This window comes from Silene latifolia, chromosome 3 (assembly GCF_048544455.1).
Source record: "Silene latifolia isolate original U9 population chromosome 3, ASM4854445v1, whole genome shotgun sequence".
Taxonomy (NCBI): domain Eukaryota; kingdom Viridiplantae; phylum Streptophyta; class Magnoliopsida; order Caryophyllales; family Caryophyllaceae; genus Silene; species Silene latifolia.
In genome coordinates, this window is record NC_133528.1 from 103,485,574 (window position 1) to 103,502,241 (window position 16,668).

The following is a 16,668-nucleotide window of genomic DNA, read 5'->3' on the forward strand; positions in this document are numbered from 1 at the left end:
TAAGACAATGGAAACTTTATTGGTCGGGATTGATAGGTTTAGTATCGTCATTTCTCAATAACTTTACTTTTAACATTACCTTGTATCAATTCCATTATTATCTTTACTTCTTGAACCTCGTCTTCATCTTAACGGTTTAAGAGAATGCTCCCACTCATTTTAATGAGTCTTTGCTTTGAGAAGCAAAATTGAATTCATGAAGATTACTCTTCATTTGTTCGTTTTAGTCTTAAAACTTTCATTGAAGTGGTTGCGTTATTTTGGTCAATTTTGATTTCCAACAAATCTAGTTACCAAAATTAGAAACAATTCATTGTAAGTAGATGTGTTAGTCAAGAATCAAAAACCTGTTTGATAATGAATAACTTTAATCTATACTCTTTACAAGAGATCCTTAGCAATGGTTCATTTGAGGTTTTAGAAGCAAATTCATATTTGTCTTTAGTTACGATGTTTTAATGGAGATTTTGAAAAATCGAAATGATATCGTATATGAATTGTGGTAAAGAAATAGAACAATATAATAACGGAATAGTGGAAAACTTAACATTTATCGTTTTATTAATTCTTGTAAATAACAAGTAAAGCATTTACATAGTGACCTCTACCCAACTATGATAAATGATTCCAAGATCCAAATTCATATTAACTTGGGGCACGGTGTGCCGAAATACCCCTCATCAATATAACTCGGTGGATTAACTCTTTAATCGATTCTACTTTTAGAACTCTTGGTCGATAAAATTACATTAATATTTTATCTCTAGCCCGAAACACATCCGGAAATACGTCGTGAATACTTTCGTTGAGTTCAACCCAAATTTCGAATAAATGTGTCCGTGATCCAAACCCATGTCAACTTAGGGCACGGTGTGCCGAAATACCCTTTATTAACATAAATTCGGTGGATAGACATTTATCACCCCACTTCACCAACGTAACAAGGTTTGTCTTACGGTAAAGCCGGCTCAACTCCCTTGCGAAACTGGTACTTCATGGGTTTCTAATTTTTGGTAAGGCTGTCTCAATTGATTATTTTAGCGAGAGGTCATGTCAATTTATTATCTATCACGTTTTAAGTGAACTAAAGCGGTGAACTACGATAATTGTAATTGACACGGTCGATAAACTCGATTAAAATGACAATGCATGTTTTAGTTATGGCGATTTAGCGATGCATACGACATATAAATAAAATGCAAAGCATAAATAAAATAATCCTAGTATGGCCTTCCTAAAATAGAAAAACTATTTAACTATTACATATTCGGAAACCAACTCCATTGGTCCCTTGAACTTCGGTTGAGGCACGCATCTCGAGGTAACACCGTCTTTAATGGATTTTCTTCTTGAGTGACACCGTCTTCAAGGAACTCCGAATTAAATAAATTACATAATAAATTACATAATTTCCTATTATACATTTGTAATTAAAATAAAATAAATCTATTAAATTACAAAACGGTGATACGAGATCACAATAAATTACAACCGAATCGATATTCCTATACATTTCGGGTAATATCAATTAAAAAACTAAGACCATACTAATTAAAAATTACATAATTCAAAAATTACATAAAATAAAATTATGACAATCATAAATAAAATGAAGCATTATAATATGTATGAACATGCCCAATTTTAAGCTAAATCGCCTTTAAGGAGCCAATATCGTATATTACACGGTTTTTACGGATTTGCGTTATTCAACGTTTTATAATCCCTAAAATTACATAAATTCATATTTATGCACAAGTTAATTACCCTAACTTCTTAGGACTCAAAAATTAGTCTCCACTAACCATTTGACCATAATTAACTCATATTTCTTATTATTGTTCATAAAAGGACTTAAAATAACAATAAAAAGCTATAAACTTCAAATAAATCACAAAATTTCAAATAAATTTGAAATTTGAAATTTAAAACTTGTGAACATTCTGGAAAAAATACCATGACACTCATAATGTTCAAAAACTTAGGTTAAAATTTCGTAATATTATCGGAAAAATTATGTTGCGGTTTGTCGGATTTATCAATAAAAATCATAAAAACATGAGAAAAATTATATTCATCAACTTTTCAATTTTAGATCTGAAAAAGATAATAAAATGCAACATGTGACGTTTTTCCTTAGTCATGAAGTATGTTTTAGCAATTAATCACTAATTAAGTCACTATTTATGCTATTTTTCATCAAAAATCCATAAATCATGCATGAAGACTTCATTATAGCCTATTATTTTACACACATCTTGTAAAATTGCATGTGACAACATACTAAATTTCTATGACCAGATTCGAAATATTTCTCATATTAACCTATTTTTCAACTAAATTCGATTTTTAACATGAAAAATCCATATTTCGAGCATAAGAACTCATAAAAATCTAGTCATAAAATAAATTCTAGATCTTATGCATGCAAACTAAAATAAATAAGTGAAGAAATCATTTTCTCACCAATTAAATTTCGGTCATATTGGGCACCAACAAGGTCTCCTTCTTGTTAGTTCTTGAGCTTTCCATTAATGGATGAACATTCTTGACTTCAAATTAGAAGCCCTCCAATTAGTTGCACCCAAGACTATCCTTTAAACCCACAAACTAATATGTACTAGATATTTATATTGTGGTTTACCTTAAAATTGATTACTAATACTCATATATTACATTAATAATTTTAGTAATCTTTTGAACAAATTTGAATCAAAAACTCATCTTTTTGATGAAGATTAAAGAAAGAGAAGAGAGGAAAAATACATGAACTTTTTGCATGTCCTATTAGAATGAATAATAATGTTTGAGAAAACTCTCTTATTGTTCTCTCAAAAACCGGTGGCCTCATGCTTGCATAGACCATAATTATTTTTCTTTTTGTCTTCACAAGACAAATAGGTGTAAGGCTTTTGCATGGTCAAGTCACTATCAAGTGTCTTAGACAAAAGAATAAGACAAATGAATAAGACAAAAACCCACTAAAACTCCCACCTAATTTCGGTTTACATGTGGTAATATGGAGTCCATTTTATTTTTGTCAATTGTACAATTGTATGTCATGTGACATGTGACATGTCTTATGTCATGTTTTAATTTAAAATGCATATTTAACAAATTAAATATCATTTACAAATTAAATAAATAATATTTAACAAATTGACTAGCAATATAAAATTACTTTCTCATAAAATGGTCATTTAATTACTAGTTAGTATAATTCACAATATCTTGTAATTATAACTAACTTATCATTCTCATCTCGCGTGTTTCGCAAACACCGATTAATTTTAGTAATATAACTTCTTAAATTACTAAATGAAATCTCATTTAATCACATTATAATAAGATGTCACTTTTCTCTCTTATGATAATAATTTGTTCAATTTTAAGGAATTAATTAATCTGTATCGGTATACAATTAATTAACCTTTTCAATTAGGGGAATCGTCCTTTAGGTGTGACCTCAAGGGATCAACTGGTCACCACCGTCGCACGACAGTAATGTCAAACTCTAGCCAGCCAATCATTACTGATATGTGTGGACCAGTTGACTATATATATAATGTATCATCCCTTCCGTATTCTTGTAATGAGATTTAATAATGATATTTAAATCATGTGATCGCACTGTTGTTGAGGACACATTTCCCAACAGTTCAAATTCAGTTAGCGGAACGCCTACCAGGTTATTGTACTCTTTCGAACGGCATAAAATACGAACGACATTATTAACCTACAACAAGGAGAATTAATTTAATCTGAAAAGGTTTATATTTAAATAAAAGGAAATTACTAAAAAAGAGGTTAAAATCTAAGTGTGTACCACTCCAGCAGCAATCTCCAAATCAGCCCGAGGATCCTTAGAACGTAACGAGTTAAGGATGTAGTTCTTCTTCATATCCAAATCACACACACAAAGAAACCAGTGTTCCTTTTCGATGATGGGGATAAAAATCTGTAACACAATATAAAAAGACACATAAGTTGACTGAACGGAAAGCGGTCTTCTCGTACCAGTTTTGATAGCCTAACATCACATATTACATGCCCAAGAAAACAATAGTGGACTTACAGCTTTTACGCCCGTCCCATCCATTGGCATGTATGCGGAGGTTTTAATGTAGTTGCGACCAAGCGTTTTGTCTCGATCTGGATTAAGACGCTATATTGGACAGCAACACAGATAACTATTACAAAAAAAAAGTAAGGAAAAAAATCCATAAATTGATTATTGAGGTGCAGCCAATAAGAACGGGGTACTCACACGTGCGGTTGTTGGAATATACAACAAATCTGGAGAGTGTATAGTCGAATATACCCCAAACATGTCAATTACCTGCATTTTATCCATGAATGTTGTTAGGTGCTGCGTAAAATGGAAAAAGAGAAGACATTACATAGAAAGTAAGAGTACCATGTCAGCAACCCATTTCCGAGATCTCAAAGAGGACATGCATTCTTTTGTTAATTGCCCGAAGTTTGTCTGAACTACGACGTCGCTGAAATAAACACAATGTAGTCAGTATGTGGTGATAATAATTACCACATAAGATATTGAATAATTTCGATAATTTAAAAATGATAGTATAAGAAAATTATTACTATGTAGCTGCATCTCCATCTGACGGTGAGAACACATAATTCAAAAGGTGCAAATCAGTGTAGCCGACTTCTTCAACGGCTTGTTTTCTTTAACAGAAATGGGAAAGAAATATTTAGTTGGTGTAAGGTAAAACATTAACAATTCAAATTTTTTTACGAAAAAAAGGACTGCTTACCCAGTTTTGATGTTGAAACGCCTTGCAGATATCAACACTTGGTTCGACAGTTCATTCTGAGCGCATGTGAGGATAGCAAAATAGTACTTCAACTTTTGTCTAAAAAGGACTTTGTCAACTGCAGCTGCTGTCCTGGTCTGCATGGGGAAAGGCAAATGACTATCAGTGTGGTTGATGTATCTACCGAATTGAGTAGCGTGTGGGAAGATAAAAGTACACTTCTTACATTTACGACTTGTGTTTTGAGGGCTGGACGGCAGCCTGTATATGTCTCCATGTAACACATCAGGTAAATGCCGTCATCCACATCATCAATCATGTGCATTTTGGGCACAAATTCTTCACATTTAAAAAATTGAACTTTCCCAAATTTGGTCGATTTGGTAGTCATTACATTCCGAATAAAATCCCTCTACAAGAAATGCATCAGGCTAACGTCACAAAAACATGGATGGAATGAAAACCGACAATGAAACTTTGGAAAGTATAAAGGGCAGTAGGAACAAATACTCACCACCGTCCGGACAGGTCCAGTGAACATCATACTTTTAGGTCGCTTTGGGTGGATAACTTCAATCGTTCGGGACATGAAGTTGACACAGATCAGGAACGGCTCAGGAAGTGTGAATGGAAAGAACATCTGGGTTTGAAAAAAAGATATGGTTACCTTAGTGAAAACAACCAGCCAAAAATTATACATTAAAATATAAATGAAACGAAAATGAGAGAGACTCACTAATTTCAATTGATCATAATCAGTGCCATCTTCACATATAATTCCCTGCAATTAATACGTGAGAGAAACATTGAGACCCAAAAATTACAGTACAAGCCGATAAAGGGGATAATATGACAACACCAATTCAAGTCAATAATGAAAATAAATATTTACAAATGAGTGCCTTACATTGGGAGTAACAAAAGCGTAAAGACGCAAAGGGGACGAGGCCGCTTTTAACTCGTCTCTCTTGTTTAAAAGATGACCCCATGCATTGATTACATTTGCAGATATCTTTGTGCTTACGATCAAAGACTTTAAATCACATCGTCTTAATTGAAAATGCTGATTTCTGAACAATACATCGCTGAAAATATGAACACATGTAGATACATTGATTAGTGCTATATATACAATTTTTGAGGTGATAGTTACGCTAAAAAAAAATATATATATATATATATATATATATATATATATATATATATATATATATATATATATATATATATATATATATATATATATATATATATAAATATGTATATAAAATATGCAAACATATCTATCATCCAGTTCATCCCGAAATACTAACTCGGTAACATCTTTCTCAGCTTGGCTCAAGTCAGAGAGCATGGATATGTTCCTTACCACAAAAGGCGATTTCAAAACATTTGGAACAACTATGTCCCTCTTGCTATGAGGTTTGACCTCTGTTTGGACTGGGAGAGCAGAGATTATCGGACGGATCTGAACTGAAGTAGGTGCTGATGGGGGGGAATTAACAATTGGCTCAGGTCGATCGTATGTAGCAGCTGAATTGGATTTTTCCTGAGATTCAAAAAGGTTGAAGGTGGGATACTCGGGAGCAACTCGTTGTTTCTTTGGAAGAGGCTCATTAACGGGGTCCTTATTAAATGCATTACTTAACTCAAAAAGGGCTTCCAAGAAGGTTGGGTCATCCCAACACGGATCATCACCCGCACCCCCTGTTGTAGATGTCACCCGGGCACCGTGAACTCTCGTATCTGCCATATTCACCGTATCGGTGTCACATGAGCACCGTCTAATCCACCGGACACTTTTGACCTTTGGGCGGCACGGATGCAACATTGAACGCTTCAAAGTGCGCGCATCATCGATCCGCCTTTACTATGATCACCGTTAGTCCCAACATCTCCATCGCTTTGCTTTGGGTGGTGTTAAATGAAACCCGCCCAACAAAGAATCGCCATTTGCAGAAAGCGCCCAAAAATTACAGATTGTGGCATTATAATTTTAGATGTTGATCGCTTCGAAAAGTTCTCAAATGCACGAGCAAGAGCTTTTCTGCTGGGCCATGTTCTCAATACAAATACTGATACGCGATCGTTCATCGGTCACATCAGGATGAACTTGCTCAGGCACATTGGCAGCTGGTATGTTGGGTTCCACATACCCTTCCCCAAAACATCCTGGATGCTTCTCCAACCGGGTTTCAATAAAACCAGCACCAAACCGATGAGCCTTCCCCTTTTCTTGTGATATACGGAATGAAATCTCCTCCTTGGTCCACGTGCATAATGTTGGAAACACACGTGCAACCTTTCTCGTCTTGAAAACCATCCGATCAAGGTAGATGAATATCAGCACCATTATAGGACCTTTGAACGTTTTCGGACGACCCCCGTTTGCTTCACGTAACTTATCAGTCCGCCATTGTCTGACACTATCAATCAAGTTTTTCCGGGTAGCACCATTTTAGGGTTGGTATGATTGAGACATCACTAAGGCACTTGAGAATTCTGAGGCTTGGCACATTACCTTTGACCCCCATTAGGAAAGAAGACACTATGAAAACGATGAAATTTCGTTTGAAGTGTTCACCGCCTTCCCGTTGCTCAGCCATCTTAGACAAGATATGGGAAAACTAAATTTTTTCAACACCAGCATATTGGGACTTCCAGGCCTGAAGCAGCTTCATAAACTCTTCGGTCTGCTCATATTTTCCCGCTTGTTCAATCGTAACCTGACCCAAAGGCGCACTGTCTTTGAGATGGACATCTTCATCCCGGACAGGGAGTTGGTTGTTTAAGAGAGAGGACGTAAATGGGTCAAACTCTGACACAAGCCAGTAGGCTAGATGTCCAGGAATCATGTCAGTCTTAAGGCATAATAAACCACCGAAACCCATCTCTCGAATGTCTGAAATTTGCATGTCAGAAAGCCCGCTGTTTATGAACTGAATAAGGGAGTTAGGACTCATACTAGTTTTTAAAACCGGGAAAGCATCTTTGGAGGAACAACCAGCCTGGTTCGTATCTATGCAAGATGTCGCGTGTTGTTTGCCAGATGCCACTTGTTGGTTGCTTGTCCCAGATACCTCTATTGCCAACTTGGCTGATATGGATCTCTTCATTGTTACCCTGTTCAAGAAAAATGTAACCACACGTATCATTAATGTACCCAACAACCAAATACGTGTACCTATACATATGTAATGATATATTGGCTGGGAGTAATTCTGAAAGACCGAAATAAAAATTAAACATACAGTGCATAGTTTAAATAACCATTATACATACAGTGCATAGTTTAATTAGTTTGTATTTTTGTAATCTATAAGGAGGTCAAAAGACTGACATGATTCCTGGACATCTAGCCAATAAATATACATATGTATGCCAGTACGTAACCTTAAACGTAGAGCCAATAAGTATACATATGTTAAGACAGCTGGTACAACAACAAAATAGGGTGATGGTTGATAGTGCATTTGAAGAATACGTAGCATATAAAAACCTAATGTCAGTTAGGTACCTAGTATCTAAATTAGCGTACCTAAATCCCGGTATAACGTATCTGACAAGAGCCCCCCTTAAGTGTTGATAAAACAACAAAACACAAACAATGCCACACACCGAATATATGGCACATTAATCAAATAAATAGGTACCTAGTATCTAAATTATCATACCTAAATCCCGGTATAACGTATCTGACAAGAGCCCCCCTTAAGTGTTGATAAAACAACAAAACACAAATAATGCCACACACTGAATATATGGCACATTAATCAAATAAATATAGTAGCTGATAGTTTGTTTGAAAAAATACATGGCGTAACACGACCGAATGACAAAGATGTACCTAGTATCTATACAAACGTACCTATATCCCGGAATAACGTACCTACTGTCAACAAGGGCCCCTAATTGTTGAGAAACAAAAGAATTCCACCAAAAAATAGGTATGAACACATTTTTTTTTTTTTTGACATAGACAAACGACTGACAGTCAGAGACAACAAACACCATGAACTGATAATTAAAATTATGCGAAATCGATGAACTAAAAGTTGTAGTGAACAAAAAACAAAAAGCAATCAGTAAAAGCAGCAGCCAATACACAACAAAAAGTATAAATAAATCATACAAACTAGACGGATAATGAACTTAATCACGACAACAGCAACATTGATAACAAAAACTCGCCAAAAACGCAACAAAATTAGTCCTAACAAAATAGAAAACACATGAAATCTCACAACAAATGAAAGTCGAAATGGAATACTGTGAAATCAATATAACTAAGGTTACATGCAAGACGATTTGAAACAGTAAAAAATCAAATGGATAAGGAAATACAATACCTAGCTGAAGAATATAGACGACGATGCACCTCAGATCATCGATTTCGATCTGGTTAATTGAAACAGACAAGGAACCTGCAAATCACATGAACAACTGAAATCAAAATATAATCACAAACAAAAACTAAATTAAACAATTAATTAAACGCAAAACAGCGGGAATATTACCTAATCACAACCACACTCGACGATAACACGAATTAAGCTCAACTGGACCTGCATTATTGATTAAAAGCACAAGGAAGTAAAAATACAGGAAATAATTAAGCTCAACTACAAAAAAGTCGAAGAAATCGATATAAACAACTGAAAATTATGATGAATTTACACCGAAAAATACTTACGAATTTGAAAGAAATATGAGAATTGAAGATGATATAATGATACAGATGCAGACTATTAATCGTTGTCCATTATCATCGTCGTTGAATTTCTTCGACTTTAGTTAATTTGACGAGATGATGAATTTGGGGAAAAAATTAGGGTTCTGTTAGTGGAGAGAGAAAGTGTACAGAAAAAAATGAGATGAGAGAGAAAGAATTTTGAAGAAATGAAAAAATACGCGTGATATAATCCCGCGTAATAACGGTGCGTTAACAAAAAGAATCAGCCGTACGATTTCACATAATCCATTGGTTGTAGTTCGTTCTCACCGTTTGCACCGAGTATTCGTTCTCACCCGATCCTATATATATATATATATATAAATAGGACCATATGAGTTTGGTTTTTTTGGTGAGTTACTCCTCTGAATCTGAACCACTAATCTAATCTAAGAGGGATGGCTGAGATTAAATCTTTCATCTTTTATTTAAACCTTATATTTTATGCTCTACACTTTTTTTTTCATTTCTTCAGTTTCTTTCTTTCTCTCTCTCTCTTCATATTCCCCCTCTATTATTCATCTTCTACTGCGATATTCACTTTCTTCAAGCTTTTTCTTCGTGCTCCGTCTTCGTGCTTGCTCACTAATTCGACTTCATCTTCATCTTTAATTATGTGTAATCAGGTAATGATTTTTTTCGTTTTCTACTATTTTTTTGGTTGAATGTATTCAATTCGCATTTCATCTTCTTGTTCTTTGTTCGAATTTAATGTTTTTTGTGTGTGTAGTCTTCAATTTATTCAGTTTCCTTCATTATATTGTTCAATTTTTTGTGTTTGTGTTGTTAAATGACATTTGTTTCGTTTTCACATAATTTTAGGGTTTTGTAATTGTATTTTGCGTTTTTGCACTTGATTTTTGAATTGGATGTTTCTCTTTCTGGGTGTTCAATCAAACTATTATGAATGTAGATAGATGGCAGAGAAATGAGGTTGTTTAGAGTATCTTATGTTGCTAAGAATGGTGCGTCTTAATGCAGTTGATTTTTTTTTTGGTACATTATTATTTCTCTGAAATACTCAGTTATTGTATTGTGTTGTTTCGATTATTTCAATGCATTAGTGGGATTATTGTATTTCATTTTGCTTAGTTACTCCATTCTGACAAAGTATGCTTTTATTTATCTAAACTAACAAGTTATTTTATAGTATTTTATGGTTATTTCAATACTTATGGGTGCTTATTGTATTTCAGTTGCATAATTATTTCAACTTACGCTCTTCGTTGTTTTTATTTCTTTCAGGGAGCTTTAGCTTTTAACAGGTTTAACCCTCATTAATAAGCTAGACATGGTTCTCGTTGGGAAAAATGATGAAACACCAGCAAGACAACTTATTGTTAATGTTTAATTCCAAGGATAAAGTATGAGACAAAGTACACAATAGTTTAATCATGGTTATTGTAAAGTTCAATCACGGTTATTGTAAAGTTCAATCATCGTTATTGTATAGTTCAATCACGATTATTGTAATCATTATTATAGTACACCATAGTTGAGGCATGGTTATTGTAAAGTTCAATCACGGTTATTGTAATAATTTAAGTCAATTATTATACAACTCTGATGTAATTACTCTATTTTTATGTTCTAAACAAGTGTTGCTTATGTCAAATTTAGATTCCAATTCATCTTCATCCTCTTTTTATCATCCAGTTTCTTATATATTCATCTTCCTCGCCTTCTTCTTCTAAAGCACGCTCGACAAATCGGGAAGCGCTTTATTAGCTTGGTTATTGCATTAACCAATATCAATCATTTCATTGAAGAAAATCAATTATTCAATTGAAATAATGGCCATTATTGAATTAAACAAGATGAAAACAAACAACAGATAGATTGTTGACTATATTTGAGTTTCATCTCAATACAATAATACATTTTATTCATTACAATAACTGAGTTTCTACATTACAATAACTACAAATAGCAGATTTTTTACATTAAAATAACTGAGTTTCTACATTACAATAACTACAAATAGTAGAGTTTATACATTACAATAACTGAGTTTCAACATTACAATAATTGTAAATACCAGAAAATATTATTCTCATTAAACAACTGAGTTAACTATAAAATAACTACATTTCTTCATTAAAATGACCAAGTATATACATCAATTTTTCCGTTGAAAGTCAATTATCTGCGTCTATCGTGATTCGACCTGCAAATCACCAAAAAGCAGAATATTACTTACCAAAACACCCAAGAAGTAACTACAAGATACAATACCTGAGTTTTAGTAATACAATAACAGGGTTCAAGTAATACAATAATCGAGATTTAATGTTACAGCAACTAATGGGTAAACAAGAAATTTAAATATATTTGAGTTTCATCACAATACAATAACACAATTTATTCATTATAATAACTCAGTTTCTACATTGCAATAACTACAAATACCAGAGTTTTTACATTACAATAATCGAGTTATCGATGTGTACATTACAATAACTGAGTTTCTTCATTACAATAATTGAGTTTTTGCAATTGAATAACTATTAAATCACCACAATTTTTCATTACGATAACTGAGTTTGTGCATTTAGTTAGACATTTTAACAAATAGTTGGTGTGCTAATCTAGATTACCAACAATTTTCCAAGATTATGATAATAAATCATCAATCAAATGTCAACGATATGATAAACGAACATACTAACGGAGTAGCAAATTGAAATAACTCGCAAAACAACATACAAAAATCGGATTAGTATTTGTTTTTTGATTCCAATAGCTACGAAAATCACTGAAGTTATTCAATTATTAGCTACGAAATCGTAAGATATTCATACCTTTGTTTTGATTTGATACTTTAGGGTTTTCCGAAATTTCATCATTAATTGAAGAAAAATATGATCGTTTTAATTAAAATAATTGAAATTGTGAATGAATTTGGTGTAATTGATTGGAATCAGAAAAAAAAATTGGGAAGAATTGATGAAATTGTTGATGATCTGGAAGATTTTGATTCAATTTTGTTGATGTTTTGTGTTTGTGAAAAGAGAGAAAGGAGAGAAAAGTAGAGACACAGTGCGATGAATTGTTTGTGTAAGCAATTATTTTTGTTTGATCAATTGTATATATATGCGGGGGTAACTCACGAAAAGTGGCAAACTCACCGGATCCTGCCTATATATATATATATATATATATATATATATATAGTGATAAGTTCTTCTAAGTCCTTAATATCTTTTGAGTCCCTAAGTCTTTATTAGGGCCCTTGGATTAGAAGAATGGAGAGTGGAGATTTGCCTAGTTTAAGCCCATTATAGGCGTGAAAAAAAAAAGGAAATAGGGTGAGCAGGAAAGAGAATGGCTGTGTCAGTACAACTTGCTATTACCCACTGTGCACACACAAACACATGCATAATCACTCAACAACCTTCCTCAACACATTTCTTAGACATACTCCACCAAAACACAATTTGAAAAAAAAAATACTCATCAAACTGGCGAAAATTGAGAGCGAATCCTACTTTCTTCATTTCCCATCTTCCTTTATCAGCTTCCTTGATCATCTTCTATTATTATCCTTGAGCATCTTCCATTATTATCCTCGAAGCTGAGAGACAAACAACAAGACCAACGTCCAACGTAAAAAATGACGGATTTGCAAATGGTTCCATTTGGCCATGGTAATGATTGGATTGTTTATTTTTTATTTTCTTCATGTTAGTTTATATATAATATTGTTTTTAGTCCTTAATATCTAATATTGTTATGAAAACATTAGGTTAGATATTAACAGTTCTTTAAATATGACGAGGGAGTGTTTTTGAAGCTTGTTTTTTATGATGTAAAATCTGTTAAACTTCTCCATGATGGAAGTTAAACTCTGTGAATAATAAGTTCAACATCATAGTGTCAGGCTTGAAATTTATAACAGTGAATTCGATGAAATTGTAATCTTAACTGCAAAAGGTGTGAATGTAAGCCACCAAAGTATTATTGTAATTAGTATGGTAGAATTGAATTTCAAAAGTGTAATATTTGTATCTTAAATTAAAATTGTCAATATCGTAAGTATAACTTATAAAACTGTAATTGTATGTGATAAAAGTATAATTTTAACAGGTAAAAGTGTTATTGTAAGAGACGAAATATGTCAGTGTTCAAACTGTAATTGTAATAATTACAAGTATAATTGTAACATACAAAAGTGTACTTATAACAACCAAATGGTTTATTGTAACAGAAAAGCTGCAACTTTATAAACTATAATTGTAATAATAAAAAGTATATTTCTAACAGATTGGACTGTAATTTTAACAGGCAAAAGTGTGATTGCAAAAGACAATTTCTATAAGTTTTCAAACTGTAATTCTAATAGAAACAAGTATAATTGTAAGAAAGAAAAGTGTAATTTTAACAACCAAAGGGTTGATTGTAACAGAAAAGCTGCAACTTTATAAACTATAATTGTAATAATAAAAAGTATAATTCTAACAGATTGGACTGTAATTTTAACAGGCAAAAGTGTGATTGCAAAAGACAATTTCTGACAGTTTTCAAAATGTAATTCTAATAGAAACAAGTATAATTGTAAGAAAGAAAAGTGTAATTTTAACAACCAAAGGGTTGATTGTAACAGAAAAACTGGAACTTTATAAACTATAATTGTAATAGTAGAAAGTATAATTCTAACAGGCAAAAGTGTAATTATAACTACGAAAAGTCTAATTTTAAGAAATATATAATTTGAACAAATATATGGGTTACTTTAAGTTGTTATGAAAACAATTGATAATTATTACGCTATTGTCAGATAATATTGAGCACAATGGAAAACAAAAGCCGAACGAAGAAGAATTTTGCAAAGATGTTGAAGCTAAGTTCACCCCGTATGTTGGTCGGAATTCGGAAATAGAGGAAGCAAAGTGACATTTTATAGAATTTATCTTTGTTGCTTATGGTTTTGATGTGCGTAAGTACACAACTAAGAGATGGCGTGGAGGCGAGATCAAATCCAAACTGTTGGTTTGCAACCGGGAGGGGTTCAAACAGAAGGGACAATTGGAGTGTAGTGGCGGCCAGGACTCAGGTAGGAGACACAAAGTCAGGCGTGTTGGTTGCAAAGCGAGGATTAGGCTGTTCTTGATGAAGGGGAAATTACGAATTGACAGATTCCACAGTAGGCACAACCATGAACTCGTATCGCCCGAGAGATAGAGAGTTCCAAAAGTTGGCATGCAACATAACAGACTATCACAAAATGATAATCCTTTATAATTCAAGGGTGAGTTCATTAAAATTACACTTGTCTTGATTGAAATTACACTTGTTTATGTTATAATTTCACAGTAATTTGTTAGAATTACACTTTTGTCAACTAAAATGACACTTCTTGCGTCTACAATTACATATTTTCTTGTTAAAAGAACACTTTTCTTTTTTTGAACTTATACATTTGTATCTGTTTTCTCTATCAGCAAGAGATAGAGAGTTTCAAAAGTTGTCATGCAACATAACAGACTATCACAAAATGATAATCCTTTATAATTCAAGGCTGAGTTGATTGGAATTACACTTTTCTTGATTAAAATTACACTGTATTTTGTTAGAATTACACTTTTGTCATCTAAAATTACACTATTTGCGTCTACAATTACATTTTCTATTGTTAAAACAACAATTTTCTTTTTTTGAACTGATATATTTGTATCTGTTTTAATTATGTTTTTGATGAATGATATCTGTAAATTTAAAAGATTGTCATTAATCAACAGCTGAAGATAGGAGCTACGAAGACGTACAAAATTCTGAAGGAACATGTTAATGGGTTTGAAAACATCGGTGCTAGTTTGAATTCTTTTAAGAACTTTCACAGGGATGTGAAATGCTACATTCATGAACGGGACGGTCAGATGTTCGTGGACCACTTTAAGGAATTGGTCACATTACTAGACCCGGGGTTCTTCTTTGACTATGATGTTGATTCGACGGTAGCCTTAGTAAAGCTATATGGGCGGACGGGATCGCTAGAAGGAACTACTCAGTTTTTGGGGATGCAGTGTCATTCGATCCGACGTATTCCACCAATAAGTATGACATGTCATTCACACCTTTCACGGGGGTTGATAATCATAAACGGTCAGTCACTTTCTGTGGAGCGCTTGTTGCTCATGAAGATGCAGACTCGTTTAAATGGGTGTTCACCCGTTTCCTGGGTGCGATGGGTGGCAAAGAGCCTAAGTACATTATCACCGATCAGGATGCTGGTATTCTTAAAGCGGTGCCATTGGTTTTCAAGACAGCGCGCCACCGCTATTGTATGTGGCATATCATGAACAAGGTTCCAAGCAAGTATGGAATGGCGAGAGATGATTATTCAGTGTTTCTAAAGAAATTGAATGCCATAATCTGGGATGAAGACATTGAACCGGCAGAGTTCGATGCAAAATGGGAAGAAATTGGCAGGGAACACAATGTTAATAACATTGACTGGTTCCAAGAAATGTTCGCTAAAAGGAGGCAGTGGGTTATGGCTCATTGTAGGGACCTAGATATGGGAGGTGTTATGAGGACAACCCAAAGATCAGAGAGCGAAAATAGTTTTTTTAAGAGATTTGAGAGTAAGTCAGGAACATTAGTTGAGTTTACGATGCGTTTTGTGTGCGATGGACCAAAGCAAAGACACACACGTAAAGCAGTTGATGACAATCGTAATGATACGTTTTTCTGAAATATCAACTCATCTAGCTATTGAAGTGCACGGGCGGAAGTGTACGGTCATAAAGTATTCGAGGAATTTAAAGAAGAGGCCAAGTGGTCAATTGGTACTTGTAAAAGTAGAGGATTCACTGAGTGTGGCTCTTTAGAAGTGACCACTGTAAGAGATGCAAGCGAGGAGAGAAATTATGAGGTCACATACGCCCAGGTATCATTTCGTAGCATTTGTTTACTAAAATTATACTTTTATCCGTTAAAATTATACTTTTGTTGATTAGATTTACACCTAGGGTTGTTAGAATTATACGTTGGGTTGTTAAAATAATACGTTGGGTTGCTACAGTTATACTTTAATCAGTTAGAATAACACTTTTATTGATTAGTATTACACTTTGGGTAGTTAAAATTACAAATTGATTAAAGTTATACTTTTATCCGTTAGAATTACAATTTTATTGTTTAAAATGCTACTTT